The 13418-nt window shown below is 45.8% G+C and overlaps 1 long non-coding RNA gene across 1 annotated transcript in view; it reads left to right on the top strand.

The window, feature by feature from the left end:
* The window catches only part of LOC109493129, a 118256-nt gene that overhangs the window by 90874 nt on the left and 13964 nt on the right, over positions 1-13418 (top strand). The window contains exon 3 of the long non-coding RNA XR_002737147.2: positions 13047-13134. This is a non-coding gene — a long non-coding RNA (uncharacterized LOC109493129). The remainder of the gene's footprint in view (positions 1-13046; positions 13135-13418) is intronic.

Below are 13418 nucleotides of genomic sequence, written 5' to 3'. Positions count from 1 at the left end.
AGACATGCCTGTCACAGGTCCATGTGTCGTCTGCTTTCTGGGGGGCGGATCTGCACTAGGCCCAGGCTCCTGCTAGATCAGGCCTGAAGGATTGGATTTTCCTCGTTTTGTCTAAGCAGGTGTTTCTGATACCAGGAAATGTGGGTTTCACCTACTTGCCCAAGCGTGACCGACAGGCTCCAGATTGCCGTACTAACCGTCCACGCTAACATTTCTCACCATTTTTAAAACTTAAGCAAATGATTATAAAAAGGCCACCACGTCTTTCAAGCTCCCCTGGGGCATCCTTGCCGGGTGCTTCAGGCGGGCACGCGCATTGTTTCCCCCGGAGAACATGGGGTTCTCCCGGCCTTTGGCGTTCTCACTCACGCATAAAGGTGGAAGTGTTCAGGCTTTCCTTAGAGCTGTTCGATTTACATACATAGTTTATTTGGTGGAGTTTGCCATAGAGGGTGTCCATGTTGATTTAGGTTGCTCCAAGCTTTACACTCGTGTTTAGAGAAAGTAGCCAAAAAAGCCTGACTTGCCGCCTTTTCCTCTTTAAAGTCTCTTATCCTTGGACCATCGTATTTTGAAAAATTCATCCTTATATTATAAACACAATTGGCCGTCACATCAAGGACAGAATTGATGTTCTTTTTTTTTTTTTAAGGATTTGATTTTTTTTAATGTTTATTTTATTTATTTTCAGGGAGAGAGAGAGGGAGAGAGCGAGCGAGCGTGAGCAAGGTAGACAGAGAGAGAATCCCAAGCAGGCTCCACACTGTCAGTGCAGTGAACTGTGAGATCCTGACCTGAAGGCAGAGTCAAGAGTTGGACGCTTAACCGACTGAGCCAGCCAGGCGCCCCCAGAATCGATGTTCTAAGAAAAGAATACATATACCGTGGCTAGATACACAGATTTCACAGGGTGTAACCAGATTGTGTCTAAAATCTGTCCCTGTGTCAAACTCAGAAGCACATAAAATTCTTTCAACACATCTCTGCAACTTCAAGTTCAAGAGGGAGGTAATTTTAAATGTCTCTTATAGAAATTCCAAAAAGTAACGCGAAACAGACTTAACACGAAAACTCAGAAACGCGCACGGATTCTCAGAACCACGTTGCTTGCTTGTCAGTCCCTAGTGTCCTCATTTATAATTAACTGGCACGATTTTCATGCGGTCCCAGGATGCTTGTAGAGCGATCACAGGATAATCACATCCAGTGGAACTCTCATATGTAAACAGAAGATTGCTTTCCAGGGGCTCTGGTTCTAACATCTCAGTGGGGCTTTTTCAACCACTAATTAATCTAACCGGTAATTGTTAATGAGGCTCATCTTTTAGCAACTTTTTTTTTTTTCTTTTTTGCATGGAAGAAGTATGAGAACTCCTGGCAGGCTTAGTTTGTCCTCTGACAGTTGGAAAATTATGGGAAAAGAGCTAAGGACCCTCAGGGGAGGGGAATAAAATTCCAATTAAACTGGCTGAATTTATGCAGTCACTTTATAATCAATACATGTTATTATCCAAACTAAATTTGGAAATTGCCATTGATGTGCATGAGAGAGAAATCATCCAGGAAATAAATTCTGATCAAAGTTGTCAATATCCCGGGGGGGGGGGGTGGCGGGGAGAAAAAGAATGATGGTTCTATTTCCCTGCACTTAGAAATCCATCTGTAAAATCATCACAGTCGTGAGTCTGGAAAGAAAGAAAACCTTACAGTCTGTGCCTGGAGGGAGAAGAGCGTGGGCATTTTCCAAAAGTAAACTTTTCGGTTTCGAACGTGCAAGAGGCAGCTGTGGTGAAGACAGAGGGTAGAAACTCAAAGCGTAAAGAGAACAAAAAATGTGAAGATCTGTGCAAAATTTCTAAATAAAAAATATTGGTGAAAGGATAGCATAAATAATTCTAAGCAAGGTAAGGATTCCAGGTTAGGATTATGGTGCAACACGGCCATTGCTTAAGACGGGCTGTGGGAGCAGCGTTGGCCTAGCTTGGCTTCGCGGGGGGCTCTGGGGGTGGGGGGGCATTGGGATCTCCTAGCAGAAGGGCGCTAAGGAGCAGGGGTCGGCAGGAGCATGGGAAGGTCATCTGAGTCAGTGCCGTGACCCCACATGACAGAGTTATTCAGAGGAGCTCAGTGCCCCCGCTATATGTTCACGGGTGGGAACTCTGCGCCCCAGCCTGAGCCTTACCACATTGACAGGCAAGAAGGTGACAAGTTCTTTTCTCTCTCGTTCGTGGGCTACCATGTGTCGGGAACCAGGGACAAGGTACAGTCATGGGTGGCGTGGTCCTGAGCCCCAGAGATCGGCGTTCAGTGGTCCTGCTAGGGTTCCACCGTGACGGAGATAGACACTGGTCAAGCCAAGGCTCTTTCAAAGTCACTGGGACAACTGGTGGGTGACCCCGCGGAGGGGGAGGGGGACACTTGGGAGTGTCTGGAAACTTCTGAGATTGTCAGGACTCGCATGGGAGCAGCTGGCATGGACTGTGGGCATCTGGATTCCGGGAAGACTGCTAACACCCTACTTCATACGGGCCAGCCTCTCTCCCCGCACCCCGCCCCCTCCTAACAGAAATTTAAAAATATAAATAAAAACATTGTAAAGTAACTTTCTGGGGGCGCCTGGGTGGCTCAGTCGGTTAAGCGTCCGACTCTTGGTTTCGGCTTCAGGTCCTGACCTCGTGGTTTGTGAGTTCGAGCCCTGCATCAGGCTCTGTGCTGACAGCACAGAGCCTGCTTGGCATTCTCTCTCTGTCTCTCTCTCTCTCAAATAAAATAAAATAAATGAAGCAAATAATAATTTCCTGGCCCCAAATGCCAATTGTGTGAGATTGAGAAACTCTTGTCTAGACAATGAATCCAGGAGACCCACATGCTTTTCCAAAACCAAGCATAGCCCTTAGCCCACCCAGATGGGCCACGAAGCGACACGAAGCGAATATGTACGCTTATCGAAACAGGGTTATGCCACCTGCTCTTTTCAGAAAATGGCTTCAATTTCTCTGCATTCAGGTCTCAGTAACTGGAAAAGGCGTCCCATGACTCTCTTTCTCTGATCGCATCGTCTCAGCAAAGCAGGGGCTGAGTCACACAGCCACCTCCCCAAGAATGGGGACCACTGGGGGGTGGGGTGGGGAGGGACACTTGGCTGATGCAGAGTGCTCGTGCCTGCATCACAAGTGTGTGATCGCAGGTGTGAGGCTGAGCGTGACCGCGACTCTGGAAGAGCCGGCAATGCACGGCTTGCACGGACGCCTCGGGAAGGGACCCTGTGGTCCCGGCACCCCCACCACGTCTGCTGCTAACGCCTGATCCATTCCCAGCGAGGAAAGGAGCCACAGGACTGGAGAGCAGATGAAAGCTCAGTGGGAAAGGAGGGTGGCGTTGAACTGGTCTCCGATCTAGCGTGGGTAACGGTCCAACGGAAAGTTGGTAAGTGCTGACCTGCTGTAATGGTTCCATGTGATCCAGCTAGGCAGCAGAATTGTGTCTGTGTCTCGTATTCTCTTTTCCCAACAAGTCCATTGGAAACCAACAGGCACTGCATCCTGTGATGTGTAAACCGAGGCGCGAGGAAAAGAACGTATGAGAGTCCTTGCCTGTGGTTGGGACTCTGGGGTCATAGCTCATTTTCCCTGAATTAGTCCACCGTTTCAGTGTGTGAGCTGTCAAATTACTGATTGGAAAATGTGTAAGTCAGATCCCTGTCTTTTCTACAGGGCCGAGGGGCCGGGACTGAGGCAGGGGCTTCAGCTCCCTCGAGAGGACAGCAAGCCTGTGACCTCGTGAGGCCTCGTGGTGGGGGTCCAGATCCCCTGTAAGACCACAGAGCCCAAAAGGTGGGAGTGGATGAGCTCAGATCCCATGGCCCAGAGATACTGCTGTAGAAAGAGATGCTTTAGAAATACATTCAAAATATATGAGTGGAGAGGCCATGGCCATAGAAAGGACTAGAGTTTAAACTCATAGCTGCACAAATTTTGAGAAAAGGTGGAAATGGAAACCCCTTGATGTTTTTCCTTTATCTCTTTTCTTTCCTCTTCTCTTTTCTTTTTCTTTCCTTTCTTTTCTCTTCTTTTCTTTTCTTTTCTTTTCTTTTCTTTTCTTTTCTTTCTTTTCCTCTTCTTTTCCTTTCAGGAATGAATAGCATCTTTAGCAACACACAAACATGTGGAAGGCGTCTTTGCATTTTACGTGCAGGATGCTAGGACTACGCTGAAGACGCCAAGAGCAGGAAACACGTGGGCAAATTCATCTGGAATTTTCTCGTAACGGGGACGGGTTTTTTTTTCCCTCCGCTCTGCTAATAATTCTACTCTTGATTCTCTCTGTAGACGTAGCATCAATGGTTCTTAAACTCAGCAGACTACTTCCCCTGTAAGATCAGCCCCGGATAAAATAGTACGCACTATCTTTTCTGCAAAAGAGCAGTATTTTAAACGGACGGTGGAAAGTTATACAGATTTCATGTGCGCAATGCGGGGAATCTGCTGGAACGCTGGAAGGCATGTTGCAGTAGGAACATCTTTAAATCCGAGTGTGCCCCGGTAGGGCAGGCTTCATTTCAGGCTGACTCTGTGGCTTGAGGCATTTACGGTGTTTGAAATACAGCGGGTGTGACCTGCGAGGCCATCACCCCGCGGCCAGACAAAATGTCACCTACCATGAAATTCTGTCTTGCCTTCTTACTGTGTTTTAACTACACTGGCCTCTTTCGTCAGCGTCTGTTTTCCGTTTTATTTGGGGACATGCCAACTCCTGGAATCTCTTTGTTTGCAGTTTTCAACGTTTTTTATTTATTTTTGGGACAGAGAGAGACAGAGCATGAACGGGGGAGGGGCAGAGAGAGAGGGAGACACAGAATCGGAAACAGGCTCCAGGCCCCGAGCCATCAGCCCAGAGCCCGACGCGGGGCTCGAACTCCCGGACCGCGAGATCGTGACCTGGCTGAAGTCGGATGCTTAACCGACTGTGCCACCCAGGCGCCCCTTTGTTTGCAGTTTTATTTGCCTGGAGCAGCTTCTTCCTGAGCTTTGCAGCGCCGGTCCACAATGCCGTTGAGTCCTCAAGCCAGATGCCACGAATCCTAAGGGCTTCCCAGGTAGCACCACTGACTACCACTGGTCACGTTATCCTGTCATCTGGCTTTATTTCCTTCTCATCATGTGACACTTGCTGAAATCCTCTTGTTATGTTTCATTTTTTAAAGATGTTTATTTTGGGGAGGGAGAGCAGGGGAGGGGCAGAGAGAGAGAGAGAGGGAGACAGAGGATCTGAATTCGGCTCTGCACTGACAGCAGTGAACCTGACGCGAGGCTCAAATTCACGCACCGCGAGATCGTGCGTCACCTGAGCTGACGTCGGATGCTCAACCGACCGAGCCACCCAGATGCCCCATTGTTCTATGTTATATTTAACTTTAACATAATATATAACAGGTAACACATTTATATAATAATGATATGAAATAGAATAAGGTAGATTATATATCAATATATAGCTATGCTAAGTAGTGTATACTATTTATATACTCTATATTTTATTTGCAAACCTATAAATACGTTCTTACGCCATATTTATTATTGTATATTAGCACATATATATTACATACCCATCTCATAGCTTGCTATGAGTGAATAAATTTAGCCATTAAGCATCATTGGTTGCTGAGATTAAAAAGCAGGTAAACTTGCACCTTGAATTTTGCTAAACATGAACTATACTTACTCCAAATACAGGAAACCCGAGTCTTCCCCAGGTGCCAGGCTTCGGGAAATATAAAAAAAGAGAAAAGGCAGACTGCAGGTCTGGGAAATACCATAGGTCACGAAGTTTAGATTCTTCAACAGATCAATTTAAGGGAATTTAAAGGGTGGAGAGCAATTCTACAGATTAAAAGCGATTTGAAGGACATCTAATTTTTTAAAAGTAGGCCAGATGAGAGTACTTTGAACAGGGTTACCTAGGGAGCGATAAAATAATGCACAGAAAGGGAGCTGTCCTTTCAAGCCGTGGATGAGAACTTGATTGCACACCTACCTCCTTCCAAGAAGCCGAGTGGGGGCCAGGCCTCCGTGTCTTTCCACCCACACTCGCCCCTGGTGGATGAGAATCTGAGGAAGGGACAGAGTGACAGGGGCTCTGCGTCTTGATGCCTTTTTACTGCAGCAACTAGACCGCAGCCGTCGCCCTCCACAATCTTCTTGTTTCCTGATCGAGACAAGTGCCCTGGGGCCACCCCAAGCCCAGATTTATTTTATGAGGGGTAGCGCTGGGAGGGGCACACGTGGTTAGACCTGGGGGCTTCTGCCCGTGTAGTTCTGTCACTTCTGACAACCTTTGAAAAGGAAGTAAGTACTCTTTCTCAATAAATTATTCTCTTTATCAAATCCATCAAGATCAAAATGCTGTAGAAAGAATGACCTGGTAATATCTACGTCTGCATCAGCATCTGGATCTATAAATCGTCTGTATCTCCCTATATGTCATGTATGTCTAGATCTGCGTGTCTATATCCAAAAATTGACTTACTGATTGATGCAGATATATCACATATACATATATATATATATATATATATATATATATATATATATATATTTCAAGGTGGTGTTATTTGTAACCCCAGTGTCCTCACCGTTTGGCAAGAGTCCAGCCACAAAATACTCCTGGGTCTGCCGAAAAAGGTGACCCTGGGCACAACTCACACACAGCTTTCTTTGTGCAGCAGAGTAAGAGCCCTGAACTGACATCACCAAGGACAGTATCTGTACGTATAAAATGGTATAAAATGGGTCAAGACACTGCAGGCTGACAGAAGACGGGCGGCAAAATCGACAGTTTGCTGTTGAAATTGCTTGTAGGGAATCCATTGCTGTGGTAACCCCATCCCCCAGCTTCTCACGGAGACTGCAGCCCCCTTACTTTCATTCAGCTTTCTGGGGAGAAGTGTTCTTAGAAAGGCAACTGAGGGGTGCCTGGGTGGCTCAGTCGGTTCAGCGTCCGACTTCAGCTCAGGTCACCATCTCGCGGTCTGTGAGTTCAAGCCCCGTGTCGGGCTCTGGGCTGATGGCTCAGAGCCTGGAGCCTGCTTCCGATTCTGTGTCTCCCTCTCTCTCTGCCCCTCCCCCGTTCATGCTCAAAAATAAATAAAAACGTTAAAAAAATTGTTTAAAAAAAAGAAAGGCAACTGATAGTCAAAGGAGGTGATAAAATACGATGTTCGTGTCTTTTCTGGAGGCAGCAGAGGGAGAGGAAGGGAGGTCGGCTCAGTCACTGGGGCGTGAGTTGAGTCTCTGTATTAGATGTTCATTAATTTATGCTCTCCTTCCTTCTTACAACAGCCAGGTATTGAGTCCCTACTATGTGACGGTCCTTTTTCCAGGAATCAGGACATGTTGGGAAAGATCCATCCCTCAGGAGTTTATATAGTTACGTGTGTGCACACATGTAGGGGAGGAAAACCATGTCAACGATTAACAAGTAAGTGTTTGAGGTCAGGTGCGGCTAAATATGAAGGGAAACAAAGGAGAGGACAGTACAGGGAAGGTTCCTTGCAGTGAAGACACAATCACTGAAGAGGGAATGATCAGGAAACCTCACGGATAAACTGGCATTTGAGCATGGACCTCGAAGAAGTGAACTGATAAGCCGGAGGATGTCTGGATGAAAGGACTGCTCTGGAGAGAAGGAAGAAAGATTTCAAAGGTCCTAAGTGGGGAGCATGGCTGCTGGGTTAGCAGAACAAGAAGAAATCCATGCCGTCCCAAAGGGGCAGGTTGTGGGAGATGAAACCCATGGTAGGCTGGGTGGTGGTGGTTAACCACGTGCCGTCGACGTTATGTCTGCTAGCTTCCCGCCATGGGCCCCCCCACCTTACGACACCCATACCACCTGCTCACGATTAATAGGGCAGGAGTAATCACGTGTTGCTGCATAAACAGAGGGTGTCGGGAATTAGCATTTCATCATGTTTCTCCCCAGGGAAGAGTGGATGGTACTAATAACTATCATCACTCTCTCGGGAACGCTACACAACTTTTTCACTAACGTAGCGGGCCATCCAAAATATTTGGAGACGCTGTGTTATTATTCCAAGAGGACTTCACAGAGCACTTGCGATAGACATTATTATTTCCAACCGAGTACCGTCTGGCATTCTGATGTGATTGGAGCGGACCTGGTGACTTTTGAAGTGATTCTTGGTAAATTGACTGAGTTGTCAGCACAAAAGATGTGACAATAATAAAATGATTAAAAATACATCCTCAGAATTTCAGGTCTAGCCAAGAAACAGGATAATAGAATGTAGATTTGAAGAAATGAAAAAAAATCAATAATTTAAAACAGACTCAAAATGACAGAATTAGTAGACAGAGATAGTAAAACAATCATTGTAACTTTATTACATACAACGAAGAAACTATAAGAAAAATGGAACATATTAAGTAAAATTACTTTTGTTTTTCAGATCACATCTGAGGTATGAAAGTAACAGTATCTGAGATGAAAAATACATCAGGCAGGGTTTGACAGAGATGTTGAGGGAGAATACAAGATTAATGAAAGTGAAGCTATATCAATACAAACTGTTCAAAAATGGAACCCTAAGAGGGAAGACATCTGAAAACAATACAGAGCCTTAGTTAACAGCGAGAAATTCTCAAGTGGCCAAGCATACATATAATTGGAGGCCCTACAACAAAGGAGAGAGAAAAGGGAATATTTTTAAAATGTTTTATTTATTTTGAGAGAGAGAGAGAGAGAGAGACAGAGCGAGAGCAGGGGAGGGGCAGAGAGAGAGGGAGACACAGAATCTGCAGCGGGATCCAGGCTCCAAGCTGTCAGCACAGAGCGCGACTTGGGGCTCGAACTCATGAACTGTGAGATCATGACCTGAGCCAAAATCAGGTCACTTAACCAACTGAGCCATCGAGGGGCCCCAAAAAGGGAATATATGCCCTTATTCCAATATATTGGAATATATTCCCTATATTCCAATAGCCATAATTTGGCTATTGTTGAAATTCACGTAGACACTAAGCTCCCAAAATAAAAGCCAGAGATCATCAGATTTTCTTCAAAAGGCAGATTCAACTAAAAATATTAGGAAAATAGGAAATTAGGAAAATAGTTTCTAAGTTTCTAACTTTTTTTTTAAAAAGGTTGTAGAAATTATAGCCCAAAGTAGTTAGTTAGTATTTACCAATCTGATTTTAGAAGAGAAAAAAAAAAAAAAGAAAAGAAAGAACAAAACAGCCCCATAACCTAGAGAACTGAAGGGTTCAATGGGCCCGTGCAAGAGAAATCCTGAAGAAACTAGACTAAGACAGGTCATAATCGAATTGCGGCAAAGAATGAACTTTCTGATGAAGAGAAATCCTAAACCAAAAGGATGCTTTTCATGCGGAAGGACACAGAAGTCACAGCAGATTTTTGGCTGGACACAAGAGGGGCTAAAAGAGAGTGGAACAGCATCTTTAAGGCAGGGAAAGGAAGCAAAAAACAACTGTCAACCTAGAATTTTTTTCACAATGAAAACATCTTCCAGGGCAAAGGTGAAACTTTGCTTCACCAGAAATATACCACAAAAAACCCCACAAAGTCTTACAAGCAGAGGACAACGACACCAGGTGGAAACCTGCAGTTGCCCAAAGAGGTTAAGACCATCAGGAATCATCATCGCTTACATACGACACCCAGTGCTCATCCCCACAAGTGCCCTCCTCAATGCCCATCCCCCATTTTCCCCTCTCCCCCGCCGCCCCCCATCCACCCGCAGTTTGTTCTCTGTATTTAAGAGTCTCTTGTGGTTTGCCTCCCCCCTCCCCACCCCCCGTAAAAATTTTTTTTCCCCTCTCCTCCCCCATGGTCTTCTGTTAAGTTTCTCAAGATGCACATGTGAGTGAAAACATACAATATCTGTCTTTCTCTGGCTGACTTATTTCACTCAGCATAATACCTTCCAGGTCCATCCACATTGCTACAAAAGGCCATATTTAATTCTTTCTCATTGCCAAGTAGTATTCCATTGTATATATAAACCACATCTTCTTATCCATTCATCAGTTGATGGACATTTGGGCCCTTTCCATAATTTGGCTATTGTTGAAATTCATGTAGACACTCTAAGCTCCCAAAATAGAAGCCAGAGATCATCAGATTATCTTAAAAAGGCAGATTCAACTAAAAATATTAGGAAACTAGTTTCTAATTTTCTCTGAGACTTACTATTTAACCCATCAGCCAATTAGAAGTTTACCGTTTAAGTTCTGTATTCGAGGGGTGCCTGGGTGGCTCAGTCGGTTAAGCATCCGACTTCGGCTCAGGTCATGATCTTGCGGTTTGTGGGTTCGAGCCCCGTGTCGGGCTCTGTGTCGACAGCTCGGAGCCTGGAGCCTGCTTCTGCTTCTGTGTCTCCCTCTCTCTCTGTTCCTCTCCCGCTCATGCTCTGTCTCTCTCTGTCCTTCAAAAATAAATAAAAACATTAACAATTTTAATTTTAATAATTAATAAATTAATTAATATTAATTAATAATTAACTAATTAATAAATAATTCTGTATTCGAGGATTATTCACATGTCACTCTATTATTGACGTTAGTTCATTCTATCATAGAGAACACACTTTACGTGACTTCAGTAAAATATGTCTACATTTGTCACGTGGTCAAGATTATGATAGAAATTGACAAATATCTCATGTGCTTTTGAAAATAAAATTATTTTCTGCTGTTTTTGGGTGGAACATTCTAAAACAGCTTTTTGGTTGTGTCTCTATATTGTTTGTTGTTATGGTCCCTTCCTTCATTCTCTTGCTTTGACTGCTTTACTGAGTTTTGATAGCCACACAATAAGTTGCATATTTTTCAGCGTAAGATCTGAGGTTTTGGTGTACGTATGCATCCGCAAAACCTTCGATACAGTGCACATATCCATCCCAGCACCCTCAAATGTTTCATCATGCACCTTATCCTTCTCATACTCCATCCCCAAGCAAACACTGGATACGATTTGTCTCGAATTTTATATAAACTGAACGATAGAATAAAATATTTTTTAAAAATTGTTCTCATCCGGTGTAATTAACGAGCCTGAGATTCACACACATTGTGCACGTGAACAGTGTGCTTCTGTCCATCGCTGTGTGGTCGTCTGTTACGTGAACATAGCAGTTTTTGTCCATCCACCTGTTGGGTTGTTTCCACTTTGGGGACGTCAACATTAGCATCTGTGTGCCAGTACTCAGGCGGACAGACGTTCTCATGCTGGATTGTGGGTAGTGGTCCTCTAAGACAATGCAGTTGTCACACCTCACAGAACGATGCACTGAAAGGGGTAAATGTCACTGGGCGTAAATTTAGAAAAGGCATCGCAGATGATGCTGTTGAAATCCCCACTTTGCTGCTTCCCCACTCATTTCCCTTATTCACGACAGCTCAGGCATCGAGCAGAAACCCCTCGCTCCCTCCACCCTGCCACGCGGTCTCCTGACACTCAGTGATCAGAAACTACTTCGTTAGTCATCAGGAGTTGTGGTGTTGGAAGAATGTTTCAATAAACAGTACAACTACCTGTACGTAGTTTTTAAAACACAGAATGCAAGCATGATCCTACGACGCTCACCGTAAGCAGGAAACAAGATCACTAAAAAAAAAAATTGATGCTGAAAAAGAACATGGCATGTTAACATGTATGGTGACAAGGATTTGCATTTAAGAAATTATCTTCTGGGGTGCCTGGGTGGCTCAGTCGGTTAAGCGTCCGCCTTTGGCTCAGGTCATGATCTCGCGGTCTGTGAGTTCGAGCCCCGCGTCGGGCTCTGTGCGGACAGCTTGGAGCCCGGAGCCTGCTTCGGATTCTGTGTCTCCCTCCCTCTCTGCTCCTCCCCTCTCCACACTCTCTCTCTCTCTCTCTCTCTCTCTCAAAAATAACTAAACATTAAAAAAATTTAAAACCACAGCATACAAAAAGATGATGAATTTAATACTGTAAATAACTCCCTATCTTTGAGCGACAAATAAGCTTTTCCGTTTTTCAGGGAATCAACCCACTATTTCTAATTTTGGCCAATGCTCAGCATGTGACGACGTACTGTGATTACTTAGGGTTTGATAGAAAGTAAGGGCTCCCTGCCATCTGCAGGTCCCCCTCGGGTCTTTTAGGCTGATTCAGGTCTCCCAGTTCTAGTGGCTTTCTCCTCACTGCCAGGAAGAGTGTCACGGCACATTGGGAATGGCAGAATGGCTTCCACAGCTCAAGGTGAGATCCGAGACCTGGGTAATTAGATCAGTAGCCAGGTCTAATTATGAGTGGATAATGGAATAATATTCAGGGTGATTAACTGTGCAAACCCATTATTTGCTCTAATGGAAAGTTCACATTCTTCTTCCTGAGCGGAATCTGACTCACAGATGGGTTTGCATGTGGGAGTGCGTGCCGGGTGCGTGTGTGTGCGTGTGTGTGTGTGCGTCCTACGGACTCCAGCTCAGCCCCAGCCTGCTGTGTTTGGGCTTGTGTGGGGACGAGTATGACCTGGGGGAGGGTGGGGTGGGTGGGGGCGGATGGGGCAGGGGCAGGGTCCCTCTCTGCCTTTGTTTAACCCTTTGATACTTTGTCCCTCATAGATATGTTTGGGCCAATTTTGGTGATTGAAAAACATTGCCATTAAAAAATATCGCCTTAAAATATTATTTATCTCCACTGCAAGGTGTTTTTTTTTTTTGTTCCTTTTACATTTTGCAGCTTGCCTCGCGCTCCTCCCCGTGGTCCTGGCCTGAGCGCCAGGTGCTGTGCTGTGTGCCCCACACCCAGTCCTGCTCCCTGATGCCCGCGCAGGGCCCCCGCCAGCAGCAGGAGGCACGTGAGCTGCTCTGTTGTGCTCCCCCGGCGGGCAGGGCCTCCCGGAGGGGATGCCGGGGGAAGCCATGGCTCAGAGTGGCCCGTGGGGGAGAGGCAGGAAGGGGACTGACACCCCCCCCCTCCCGGTTCTTCCCATCTCCCGTCTTCCCTTGGACCGAACTCCCTGCATTGTGGTTTCATCTTTTCCCCAGGCTGCCAAATGCAGGTCACTGCAGGAAAGCGTTCTACCGGGGCTGGAGGAGGCTGGAGAGGCTGGAGGCCCAGCGACCACGGCTGTTTGTGAGTTGCCGTCCCGGACAAGGCTGTGACTCCCCGGGCGAGGGCCTGGCGGGGCCCTGCAGTGATGGGGTGAACAGTGACATGTGTTCAGTGCCCAGAGTTCTCTGCTATTTGCTTTTGTTTGTTTTGTTCTTGTCTTCTGTCCTGTTTCTAGTGTAATCGGTGGGAAATTAAGCTGCAACGGACTCTGCCTTCTTCCCCTGAAGTTTAAGTTGCACGGGGACGACGATCAGCATCTAAATGAACCCAAGTTGGGTCTACGCTGTAATTGTGAACATAAAGGC

This window comes from Felis catus, chromosome D3 (genome assembly GCF_018350175.1).
Source record: "Felis catus isolate Fca126 chromosome D3, F.catus_Fca126_mat1.0, whole genome shotgun sequence".
In the NCBI taxonomy this organism is placed as follows: Eukaryota; Metazoa; Chordata; class Mammalia; order Carnivora; family Felidae; genus Felis; species Felis catus.
Note: the sequence above shows the minus strand (reverse complement) of the source record. Positions and strands in the feature narration are given on the sequence as shown.